The sequence below is a fragment of the Miniopterus natalensis genome, chromosome 12 (assembly GCF_054644295.1).
Source record: "Miniopterus natalensis isolate mMinNat1 chromosome 12, mMinNat1.hap1, whole genome shotgun sequence".
Taxonomy (NCBI): domain Eukaryota; kingdom Metazoa; phylum Chordata; class Mammalia; order Chiroptera; family Miniopteridae; genus Miniopterus; species Miniopterus natalensis.
The window spans coordinates 27,031,091-27,044,594 of NC_142092.1; the positions used below are offsets into that span (position 1 = coordinate 27,031,091).

General features: G+C 34.9%; 1 long non-coding RNA gene across 1 annotated transcript in view; it reads left to right on the forward strand.

The window, feature by feature from the left end:
* Positions 1–10,555, forward strand: part of LOC107545512 (uncharacterized) — a 475,896-nt gene extending 465,341 nt beyond the window's left edge. Inside the window, exon 6 of the long non-coding RNA XR_001604041.2 lies at positions 10,298–10,555. This is a non-coding gene — a long non-coding RNA (uncharacterized LOC107545512). The remainder of the gene's footprint in view (positions 1–10,297) is intronic.
* Positions 10,556–13,504: the final 2,949 nt, after the last annotated feature.

The following is a 13,504-nucleotide window of genomic DNA, read 5'->3' on the forward strand; positions in this document are numbered from 1 at the left end:
AACTCCTATTGTAGATTATCGTACTTGATGATGATCTAAGGCAGGAATAGACAGATATATGAAATACTATTATAGGTAGAATAATCCTGATGTTATAGAAATACTGTGGACTAAGTTTAGTGTGAGTATTAAAATCTGACAGCCTAATATAAGAATAATGCACATGTATCCTTGTCAGGTAGGAACATTCTGGAGTGGAGAAAAGACACATTTCAGAAAAGCTATAATAATAACTGTGTCTAAATTTTGGTCAAGCAAATTGTAGTCTCCTACTTCTTGATAAAAATTGATTTAAAAGGCCTTAATAAATTTTGTGATATATTGAGTGATATAAAAAAGTCTCTAGTGAGTCAGACAAAAAATGACAAAAAAGATAAATTTCTACTAATTAGAATAACATTAATAATAGAATCGCAAGGGGCAAAAAACATACTGTTACTGAAAACCCATTTTGTGTCAGACAGTGTGAGGGTGTTTTATGTTCATTGTTTTCTTTAATACTCACAATCACCTTTTTCTACAGTTGAGAAAACAAACCCAAAGTCAAATATTAGCAAACAGTGGTGTTGATTTTCAAACTGGGCTTTTTCTAAACCCCTGAATCTGTTTTTCCTTAATATAATGCTTCTTAATATACCATTTTGCTTTTTACATTTTGTCACAGCATTTACTAAAAAAATAAGTAGAAGCTGATGAAAATTATTCTTTTGTTTTCTTTTTCTTAATTGAAATGCATCCCCAAATTGACAGTGGTAAGTTTTCATTTTATTATAATATTCTAAGTCTCTGAACAAAGGATTGCATTGCAGGTATGACTCTCAGTAAAAACACATTCATAAACACAACACATGCATTTTAGGATCATAGATGAGCTATATGGGTTAGAAAAAGTGCTTGTCATTCTTGTGATTTTTTTAAATGCTTTTTTATTTGTTTGAGATTTTTCTGGTTCAGTTGAGTATAGTCCCCAAGTGATCCAAAATTTTAAGAAAGTGATACCCAATTTGCACATATGAATGTTAAAAAACAAAAATAGAAATATGAGAAGCCTTGGTAATGATTCAGTGAATACACTGATACCGTAAAGCCCCTATATTTTTCTTCTCTCTTCTGCAAGTGTCACTCTGGTGGCTTCAGTTCACAGATTTACAACCCCACCTCCAGGTAGTTTATCCAACAGGTAGTTTGCCACTCTGTGCTTGTAATGTCAATAAACATTAAACATGCTTCTGATTCCTCTAGTTTTTAAATTGTTATACTATACTTTTGCCCATATAGTCACCCAAATTTTGCAAGACAAAAATTATGTGAGGGAAAACAGTGTTCTCTTATCATAAATAAAATAATATAGTTCAAACAAAGATGTATTGAGTGAGTGGTTGGGTTTTGCCAGAAACTAAACTGAATTTACATGTAATAGGGAACTTATTCCTTGCAACAGTCCTATGAAGGAGATACTCTGGTTCCTTAATTTTACAGATGAGAAAAAGAAGAAACTGAGCCTCAGCAACACTAATTTAAAATAAATAATAATAAAATTCATAAAATGTAAGTAAAATAAAAGGGGATAGTTCGTGGCACTAGAGTTTGAATCAGGCTTTTTAATATTAGAACTCATATTCTAAATAACTGTAGTAAACCAGCTTGCAAATTTTGTTTTTATTGTAGAAACCTTAGGATAAAGCAACATTTTCCTTATATACCACCCCCCAGAGGTTACCACTCTTACTCAGATGAAGATGTATTCTCTGTGTATTTGATGCTTGTGCCTTCTTTGCGTGTATATATCCAACAAAACTATTTGTGTATCACCACAAATGTGCAAGCGTATTTATAGAATCATTATTCATAATCACTGTAAAGTGGAAACAGCCTAAATTTCATCAACAGTAGACTGGATGAGTAAGTCATTGTGTATTCGCATGCCGGAATCCCACACAGCAGTGGAAATAAACAGACCATCCCCATATACATTATCGTGGTTGATCCTCACAAACATAATTTTGAGCAGAAAAAGCCAGACACAGACTCAGATATGGCCTCTGATTTATTTATTTAAATTTCAGAAACAGACAAGTTAATCTTGGTGTTTGAAGTCAGGTCATGAGGGCTTGAGCCAAAACCATGGTGGTGAGGACAGAAAGGAGAGAGAGCAGAGATTAAGGAAGAGCTCGAAGCTAGTTAATTGTGGAAGGGGCACGAAAGGGAGAGCGATGTCCAGGGGGGCTGCAGATCAGCCGGAGTGTGGCAGGGGGACAGCGGGAGGGCAAACCGAGGGGGACGCTGCACACTGGGTGGAACATCGACTCACACGTAAGGTGACTCGGAGGCAGCAGCTGGACATCCAGACAGAGAAGCCCCCGCAAAGGTTGAAAATAAAATTAGGAAAGAAGTTTTGGTGAGAGCCGTGTGCCATGTGAAGGCTTGTCTTTGGAAACGGTAGTGTGGCAGTGGATAGGATTGCCAAAGAACAGGCTGACAGAGTAGGAACAAGATGAATCCCAGATCTTGGCCAATTCTTGTTTTCTGACTGGGGAGGGAGAGGGGTTAAAAAAAGGGTAGAAGAGATCCTGGAGACCTGTTAGAAATAATAACTGGAAGAAGGAAGAGGGGAAGGGGCAGTGGCTGGTTGAGGGAAGGCATTGTGCGGAGTTCATTACGCTACTCCAAGCTGACTCTGTGCTGAGCTTATCCAACACACACAAATAATTATGAAATAAATATCATCTGCATTGGTGAAAACTTAGGTCCACAGATGTTAAGTAATTTGCTAATTTTTTTCAAGAGCACCCAGTTAGCTAGTGGCAAAGTCTTGATTCAAATCTAATCTTTCTAGCACCGGAGCTCAAGATTTTAGCATTGAAATAGAGAAGCAGCAGAAAAATACCTTTGCTTTGGCAGGCAATAAGGAAAAGCGTTAAAAGGAGAAAGTATTTTCAATCATTAAAGGTTTTCAAAATCAAGGCACGTTAATCGAGACTTTGCAGTCATAGGCTTGATAGATGTCAGAGTGGCCTAAGGCTTCCTCTGCAACAGACGTAAGAAAGGGAGCACCTGAATAACGGGGGCGCTCGGAATAGGAAAGAATTCACACCAGATGGGTTATCAGCGCCATGTGCCTCCACCCTTTTCCACCTTATCTCCCCAAAAACTTGCGTATAATCATTCTCCTTCCTCGTGGACGCCTTTCTCAGGTGTTCAGCTTTGACAAAGTCTCTCTTATACCCAAACCTCTCTTTCAATTCTGTTACCTGCTTCCAGCCTCATAGACTTGCTTTAATCCCCTTACTGCTGGGCACGGTATCGAACACTCAAGAGGACATCACACTCTCCCCCTTCTCTTACCATCTTAGAGTTGTGGAGGTGGTGGAGGGGGACCTCCACTGGAAAAACCAGTGAGTGTTGTCAGTTGAAGTTTTCGTTTTAGTTAAAAATAGAACTTTGGAGAAAAATCGGGTTTATTCACAGTAGAACAGAGGCTGTGCCAAGAACCTGAAATGAACTCAGTGGGAATAAACATTGTATTTACCAGAACATTTGCCCTTGAGTAGAAGTCAGGGAAGTGAGGGGTGAAAGGGACAGACTTTGCAGTTAGAGGGGAGGTACATGTTAATTGTGGGGAACGTACTGGGGAAATGGGCATGAAGAGCAGACAGAAATTCCAGGTGGGATATTTACGTATTTGTAGCACTTCCTCGAACTCGCACCAAGAGACCAGATTCTACAGCTCTAATATGGGGAAACTGAAGAAATGGGCCATGGACAAGCCCAGGAATATGGGATACCAGGAATGTATATATTTGAAAACTATTAATTTATTTACTAATGATTTTCTTGTTGTATAGAATTAGAATTTTTTTAGTATTAATTAAAAGGCTCACATTTTCTACCACAGAGCTCTCTCCCCCCATCTCCGACTTCTAGTCATTCAATTTATCTACTTCATTGAGTAGAACCACAGCTCAATGTTTACTTTGTTTCATGTTCTAAGGCTTCTATTTCAGAATAAGAGAACAACAAAAGGGCTGATTTGGGCTGTTCCTACCCCCAAATCAAAGCAATGGTACTTTTCAGAGGATAATTGTAATATATTTCAAAAATGTCTCTTCTTAGGCATGTGAACATTCTCCTTCAAATCCTACTTTAGCTTTTCAATCTTCTCAATATATTTCACTCCTATAAACAGAGTGCAAAGGTAAATTTTACATTAATACTTCATATTCCAGAGCAAAGTTATCCAAAGAATATATTTTTAATGTACAAGAAAAATACTAGCAAAATTAAAGGACAAATTTGCTATATTTTAGGACAGATTAAACATGCAAAAAATATGCAAAGCTTTAGTGTTTACAATGTGTTAGCAAATTAAAAATTATCCCAAGAGAGAGAAAAGCCAAAGGAAAAACATCATGCCAACGGCTACATAAAAATGATTTCAGTGATTTTTTTAGATTTATCTATTTATATCAGTTTCTTTACTCACCAATATTTCTTACATTTATTTTTTCTGAATTCAGTTCCTTTTTCCTAAATTATATTCTTTAGATTACTCTCAGTAGAAGTATGTGGTAGAAATAAGTGTTGTTTTTTTGTCTGAAAAAATATTTTTAACCTTTGTTAATAAATTAGCATATAGATAGGTAATAACAGCTATTAATATAAAACTGTAAACACAGTTATTTTCTCTTACTTCTGAGTTATGATTCTTCTCTTACATCTTTTGCTATTGTTGAAAAATTTGCTGTAAATCTAATTTGCTTCAGTTTAAATACCTATTTTGTCTTTTAGCTATTTTTAAGTTTGTGCTTATGTTTGTGAAGTATATTTAATTACTACTTATCTTGTTTGAGATTTATTTAGCTTCCTGGAGAGAAACATAAGCAGAGAGAGAGGCAATAGATTTATATAGATATATAGGTACATATCATAACTTACACCTGTGATATCACAGTTCCTGAACCTTTTTTATGTGTTACTCTTTTAGGATCACTTCTTCCCATTCTCTTTCTGGATCCTACTAGACAAATGTTGGATTATCTCACTCATTATTTAGGTATCACGTGCCCTCTCTTGTTACTGTTTTCCTCTTTGTTTCTCTGACAATATGGATAGTTTTTTCTCTTCTATATACTTGTTAATTTTTTCTTTAGTCTGTTTAGTATATCTGTTTATTTAGGTAGTTCCAATGATTATATTTTTATTTTAAAAATTATAAATGGTACTCATTGAAAACTATCTTGTTCTTTTTATAACATCTTATTTCTTTTAAATACTTTCTCTCCCATCTTTTATTCTTAGTAATTTCAAACAATTATTTTGTAATCTGTGTTTACCATTATATGTCTGTTTCGCTGTCTCTAATCTTGCTCTTCGATCATTATACTGACTCTCACTCAAGATTTCCTCATGGACTTGAGCTCCTGTTTAGCAGGGCTTTATATTTGTAATTTCTAAATGGGCTTTGTTGAGGGTCCATTCTTCCAGAGGGTATAAACCCAGAAATGTTTTTTTGTTAAATATTCTCTTTGGAATTTTCTTGAACTTGTCAATAGTATCAATCAAAACCCAAGCTTGTGTAATATTTTCAGGAGAAGCTTTTAAATTCTTGTCCCTGAAATCCCAAGACTCTAAGCTTAGGTCAATAAACATCACAGAGATCCGAAAGATCAGTAAATCCATATTAGTCATTTCTACTTTTGCTTCAGCTTTGGTCATTGAAAATTCTCTTAATATATTTCTTTCAGTTTTGAATTTCAAAGAATAGTTATTATGTTTTGTCCCATTTTTCAAAAAAAATATAATGAGATTGTTGTTCGTTTATAATATTGATGCATCTTTTTGACTGAAATGGAGCTACTTTAATTTGTGCCTTTATTTTAGCTCTGTAAGTAAAGATAAAGGACTACAACTATCTATGACTGAAGTCAGAGTTTTGTTCAGGAAAAAAAGAGTAAGACCTCATGTTTAGCCTTCCATTTATTTGTGTGTTTTTTACAAAGAAAGTATTCTGGGATGGCACATTTTATGGACTATATATACTTAGGCTCAGTCATACCAATTCTCTTTCATTTTCATTTTCTTTCCCTATACCATTCATCTTCTGCTACTTCAGCCCGAGCCCTGGATTTGCTCATGACTGATATGAGAAAAGAAGTTTTGGTATTAAGAAAAGAAAGAGAAATCTGATAAAATTAGAAAAGAAGAGAATTCCTCTGACCACTCTGTATATATCTGTATCTGTACATGTGTATGTGTGTGTGCATGTGTGTGTGAGGACAAAAGAGAGATGTATATGAAACATATATATTATATATGCATGTATGTATTTCAATGAAATTATAAGAACTCGAGCATGTCATTGCTAAAATAATTTTCTATGCTGAGAGTCGGTACCTATTTGCATTTGTTTTTTATAATTATTTCCATAATAGGTTCTACAGGTAAATATGGAAATAGCTGGCTTATTCCTACCACCTGCCTAGTACAGATATACAAAGAAGGCAATAATACATATTTAATTTCTTCTTCACTTTATTTTCTAAAAAAATTATAACAGAGTGATATCCAATTTAGTATTCTGTTCCTGCATTCAAACACCATGATTCTTTAATAGAAAATTGACACCCTTTATGCAAATTAATGGTCAGATACAAGGAGGTGAATGGCTAATTGTAACTGCTATGTGAACAATTTGCATATGAAAGGTCCTCAGAAAACTTTGAAGAGAAGATTTTTGTAAGTGCATGTGCTATCCATAAATCATTTTATTTGGGATGACTCCATTTCCACACTTGTGCCAGCATCTCTGGAATCAAAATAAAGCTCCAAACTTTTTCTTTTGTTTTGTTTTGTTTTTAATATTTTTATGATTTTTAAAGACAGAGGAAGGGAGAAGGAGAGAGAAAAACAGATGTTACCAACCACGTTGTGCCACACCATCCAGGGCTAAAGCTTCAAAGTTTTTTTGTTTGTTTGTTTTTTGCTGTGATTGTATGTTTAATGAATCATACATAAGACTTTATAAAACATATAAATATCATTTAAAGAACAAAAATAAAATAATAAAAATTGGTGTGTTTACCACTCAAGTTAAGAATAGAACCTGCCATATCTAAAAAGACCCCCTAATTGCTCAGCTCCAAAATACTTTCCTTCCTCACCATCCACAAATAACCACTATCTTGGTTTCTCCATTAATCTTTTCTTTAGTTTCGCCATATGTATTCCTGAATAATGCATTGTTTAGTTTTAGAAAGCTGAGTAGCAAACTGAAGCCTAGCTGTGTAAAAAAGGGCAATGTTGTCACATCTAAATCAAAGCTTTTAGGAGAAGATAAACAGATTCTCCTGATCAAAGTTTTTGATAGAATCTTCTTTCTTTTCTCTCAGTCCTTTAGTTATCCATTGAATAAGTTATATGTTTTATATGGTAGGATTTCCATATTTTATGGATGCCATTCTCAGAACCTAATTAAAATGCAAAAGAAGAAAAAGGAATGAAAAAAATATTTGGCAAAAAAAAAGAAGAAAATTTGGATTGATCAAGATAGTGAATTAGATGGATGAACATGGAACATGTTAGAAATTATAAATCATTGAAAATACGATTTACTAGAACTAGAGGGTTTGACTAGTCCTGTTCTTTGGCAATTCCAATCACATGCAAGTAAAACTCCATTTAAATGTCCCCAGAACATGTCCCTGCTTAACATTTCTCTAATTGGAATATCTTTGTTACATATTGGTTGCCTATTGAGTGAAAAGAGGACACTACCATTTGGAAGTCACACATCCCCGAAATCCCTGGCCCAGCTATATATGCATTACCTCTGGCACTCACGTACAGTGACAAATTCCAGGGTGCTTGCCACACGACTGTTTTGTTTCCTCATATGCCAGTTCCAGCCCCAGCAAATTAGTATGTAAAGTCCTCACTCTTTTTTAAGAAAACTCAAAGTCATGTATAGATAATTGTCAGGTACTAATAATTACATCAAAAATTAATCCAATTTTACTAATATTTCAACAGATGTTTCCATAAAGATAGCTGATTACTGTTATTAAACCACTTCGGGAACTTTGATATTTGTAGAAGAAAGTGTCCATCAATGACCTCATTGTAGACTCAAGACTATCAACGCATGTTAAATTACTATCATTCTCCTTTAAGGGAATCACTGAATCAAAATGTTTTACAAGTTGTATTTTTCTTAATTGTGTGGTAGATTCATGTTTTTCCTGTGAGAAGTATAGGGCCTGGAATGAAGAACACATAATCCAAGAGGCTAAAGGTTGAAATATCACATTCTTGGTTTAGGTACAAGGAATCTAATAAAGTTCTCCCTCTCACCAATTTAAGAAACATGACTTTTATCTTCAATATCCATATTAAAATCATTATAGCTGTTATTTAAAATATTATTTAACTGAATAATAATATCTCTTAATATTTAATATGTTACATGAAAATGTTAAGAAAGTACTAAATAAAATGGATGAATATATCTATTCCCAATTCACAGTCATCTGAGAAAAAATTTTAAGCCTAAAGTGATTGTGGGCCCAGAAAGAGAATTGAGGATGAGATGTGAGTGTATAACACACCTGCATACTTCATATTGGCAGAGTCTGATCTGACATAGTTAACTTGGCTGGGAGTACAAAATTGCCAAGGCAGTTATAATTTTATTCATATAAGAAGATAGATTCTCTTGTTCTAAGATCATGCTGCTAACTCCCCTCTTGCTGGGGTGACCGTGTTAATGGTTCAAGGCAAACATGTCACTTTTCTTCAAAACAAGAATTTCAAACACATGCTCTACTAATAGAGATCCAGTAAGTTGCATCTTTCCATGCAACATTCAAGCCTACAAAACAAACAAAAAAACCCCAAAAACTTAAATCTAAAAAAAAGTATCCCCATATGATACAAAAATATTTTAAGAACTTGCCTAAAAAGTTAATTATCAACAGAAGACATTTTCCACTTCAGTTCTTTAATTTATTATTCATGAAACCAAAAATGTTTCATTCATAATGGATATTACTATTTCTTTAAACTTCTAGCTTTATTTAGCAGAAACAGGTGTGATTCAACTATGCTGTTCTCTTAGACTTAAAAGATGGTAGATGAACATAAAGAAAATGTACAAAACACATTATCTCTACATTAAATGCATTGATCCCTTGAGCTCAACCAGTATCTTTTGGACATCTCCCATGCCAAAGGCATAGCAGGCAGTCTCCTTCATAGGCAAAAATGAACAGGGTCAAGGCATAAAAACTCATGTCTATAGGATAGAATCTGATGAGTAGTGTAGTAGAGGTACAAAATATGGTGGGGACATCTAGAAAGAAAAGAGTAATTCCTTCTCTGGATATCAAGATGGTTTCATTGAGGAGATGTTAATTGATCTGGCCCTAAGGAATGGGTAGAAAGGAAATTAAGGCAGAGAAAAAAGGGTTAACCAAAATATTGTTTAAAAAAGAGAATGTGGGCCAGGGTCAGTGAGGCTTAGTTGGTTAGGGAGTCATCCAATACCCCAAAAGGTGGCGGGTTTCATTCCCCGTCAGGGCACATACTGAGGTTGCAGTTTCAATCCCTGGTTGGGCAAGTACGGAAGGCAACCAATGGACGTTTCTCTCTCTCCCTCTCTGTTTCTCTCTCTAAAATCAATAAAGTTCTTTTAAAAGAGAGAGAGTGTGTGTGTTTAAGATATGTTGTGAGTGTAGGGCATAAGAGAAAACAGTTGGAGATAAATTTGAAAGGTTGAATGAGGATGCATTGGAAAATTATAGAAGATAATCTTAGAAAGGTAGAATAGAAGCAGCTGACTGAAGCCACTGAACACTATGCAAAATACTTTAGCTTTTTTTGTATAGACGAGAGAAAGAATTTTTGAACTCAGTAGGTGATTTACATGGCATCATCAGAACTGTATATTAGGATAAGTATTTCACAGTTGTGTTCATGCCAGGACCAACAGTGGCTCTGTATTTCTGCCTGCTTTATAGACTTCAGCATTGGAAGAAAATATTGGTATAATATATGCATATGCCAGTATGCATATCTAAAAGATTTTGAAATAAACAACCAGTTGTCTAATTTGAATCTAACATGGTGGGCATGAAGCACTTTCATTTAAAATAACTAAATCGTTGAGATAAAACAAGGTATTTTTATTGCTTATTTAATTTTGCTTCTGTAGATATATTCACAAAATGTGTTTAAAGACAATTTGAACGTTTTCAGTGATTGTCTGATTAAAATATCAAAATAACATTTTTTGCTGTTTCAGATGATGGTGCCTGTCAATTAGCTGGACAATTGTGGTGAGTTTTGTTTTTCTCTTCTCAAATCTGCATAGGATGTTGTTTCCTTCTAAGATTTGATAGGATTTATGTTGCCTGCAAAACCTATAAAAATGTGAACACTTAAATGGACTGAAAGTCAGGCATGTCTTAAAGTAGGCTTCAGTTTTTCCAGGGATGTAACTCTTTCCTTTTTTCTTTCTTTTTTTCTTTTTCTTTCGTCTTTCTGAACTGAGCCAAAATTGAAAATTAGCAAGTCTCTTGTACATATTCACCAGGAGTCTAGGAAGAGCCACTGTTTTCCAAAAGTTCTCCATGTCACATGCACCATCTGCTTGCCCAGGGATGACCCTGAGAAAACACCCACATGGTCACACCATCAAAGGCAGCACAGCATCTTTTTAAGTAATTTAAAGTTGTTTAGAAGTTTAGCAAGAGGAAGCAAATGTTTCTCTTTGCTCCCCTCATTTTGTAGAGGTGTTAGCAATCATGGTCATGATGTACATCCAGGCTGATTTTCACTTTCTAATTTCATAGATGATTAAATTCAACTTTATCTTAATTGAATTATCATATTGGGAAGCAGAAATTTGAAGACAGTTTACTTGTTATGAATGTGCTGTGGTCCCCTCCTTTGGGGGACTTCTATTGGGTAATTTTTCATATGGGAGAAGAAACCACATTGTTAAATATTGTGGAAAATCATAATAATAGAAGTAATAAAATATATGCTGAAATGTATGGAAGGAAGGAAGGAAGGAAGGAAGGAAGGAAGGAAGGAAGGAAGGAAGGAAGGAAGGAAGGAAGGAAGGAAGGGAGGGAGGGAGGGAGGGAGGGAGGGAGGGAGGGAGGGAGGGAGGGAGGGAGGGAGAGGGGAGGAAAGACTTTTATGCAATCTATATGGCATTTTAGGGTATTTTGTTTCTTTTCTTTTTTAATTTTAAAAAAGAGAATTTAGTTTTCAACCTGATTATGTCAACAAAGGTGTTTGTTTTCACAGATGTTTCACTTATTCAAACTCTCAATCAAAATCTCTATCAATTAGAAAAGTAATATTTTGTTGTTAGTTACAGTTTAAGTAGTTGCAAGAGATATTTTATAGTGTTTACATTGATAGTGAAATGCCCAGTACTTACTGGCACAAATGATTTTTGTTTTTTCTCTATTATTCTTACAAGAAGCAAAAGAAGAAAACTAATTTGTGGCTTAACTAACATAATTCCTTTGGGTTATTATGATTATTCATTAAAAACTAAGATGAGTGGGTGTCATTTGCATCAATCTAATTCATTTTGGGGGATGTTGGGGCCCTTTAATCTCTGTCTTGGAAGAATAAACTCAACATATTTGTGTGTTTACTATATTGGAAACTGGTATTTTCATGGCCTCTTCACATCATCAGACTTATAAGGAGACTTACTTCCGTGAGAGTTTTCTTGTTTAGAGTAGGTTGACGAAGGTATTAGCATTTCTCTCTCTCATTCAACTGCAATAAGAAAGAAGTTAAGAAAGAGTGACCTTATATAGCTAAGAGCTGGCCAGAGTGGGAGGGGTTTAGAAGGAGGGTAACAAAAAGTTTGGAGATCTAAGGAAAGTTTATGAAGGGTTTGAATAAAAAAGGAATGAACAACTGTTTGGGATGCTGTGTGAGATATTATTCAGAGAAGAGAAAATGTTGAAGGAAAAAAGTTGAGTTTTACTGCGTATTATATTACTGCTTTCCAAACCTTAATGTGCCTAGGAATCATCTGGCTGTCATGTTAAAATGCATATTCTAATTCAGTAGGTCTGCAATAGGCTCAAGAATCTGGATTTCTATAGGCTTCCAAGTGATGTCTGAGCTGCCCAAGGACTCCGTTGTGCCTAGCAAGACACTAAATACTACTCTCTTTTTGCATTCTATTCAAGGAATTTCAGTCAAGACATTTCAAACATTTGATTTGTATTTGATTTTGAATGCCCTTATATTACTGTGTAAAGATTGATTTTAAAATTAGAGAAAAAAATGCCCAGTGTAGTTCAGCCTCACAAAAAAAAGATGTAGGCCTTGCTAGCTCTGAAGATCAGCTTTCCCTCTCATTAACTGATTAATCCAGGGTAAATGTGGACCAAAGCATGTCAACCTGTTTGCATCAAATTTCAAGAAAATGAGATGTAAGATTTTATAAAAAATAACTGTGCTTTTTCTAGTATTGCAATATATTTGAAGGCAATCAGATCAGCCCCTAGCAGTAGTCAAATTATAAAAAGCAACAATGGGTGTGGGGCTTTTTCACCTAAAAATAAAAGGCCGTAGTAAGAGGCAGCAAGTTTATATTTAAGATCTGAGATGATAGCTATTTAGGAAGCACTGATTCAGGCAGAAACCCAAATAGTGTTTGGATTAGGAGGTGAAGGCAAGGGGTATTTATGAGAAAGGAAGGGGGGTAATTACATGATTAGAAAGAAGAAATTTCTATAGGTGCAGATAGGCTAACATATTGATGCTAATTCTAAAGAATGTCTTCATTTTCAGTCCTATAGTCATGTCTGCTTTCCTGTCAGCTTTGTAAACAGTTGTTTGGGACACAGTGCTGCTTTAGCTTAGTTCAGAGTTTGTTTTGCCCAGCTTTAACATTCCACAGGTTTGAAGGGTAAGACCTGCAAGGCAGTTCCTCAGATTCCATTTTGAAGTGCCTCCATTTATATTGTTTTTCACAAGTCAGAGGGTCCTAACCATAATACAAGTAGACATTATCATCTTTGCTGTGCTTAAAAGTACTTTCCTTTGCCTTGAAAATGTAATAAAATGTTATTGGTTTTTTAACACATTCCTATTGACATCAAGAATGTTCTCTAATTGTTAAGCTTATTCAGATATTAAGGAGATTATCAAGAAAGCACAGTAGAGGTTAGACTGGGCAGGACAGGTCAGTAACTATGAGTAATGAAGTCAGAAATGTTATTGGTTTTTTAACACATTCCTATTGACATCAACAATGTTCTCTAATTGTTAAGCTTATTCAGATATTAAGGAGATTATCAAGAAAGCACAGTAGAGGTTAGACTGGGCAGGACAGGTCAGTAACTATGAGTAATGAAGCCAAGAGTCCCTGGTTCAGTGGTGTAAGAAAATATGAAAGAGCTTCTGGAACCTGGATTCCCCTAGAAGCCTGGAGAAAGAAAAGGAAGTAGAAGTTCTAAAAACATTCTGA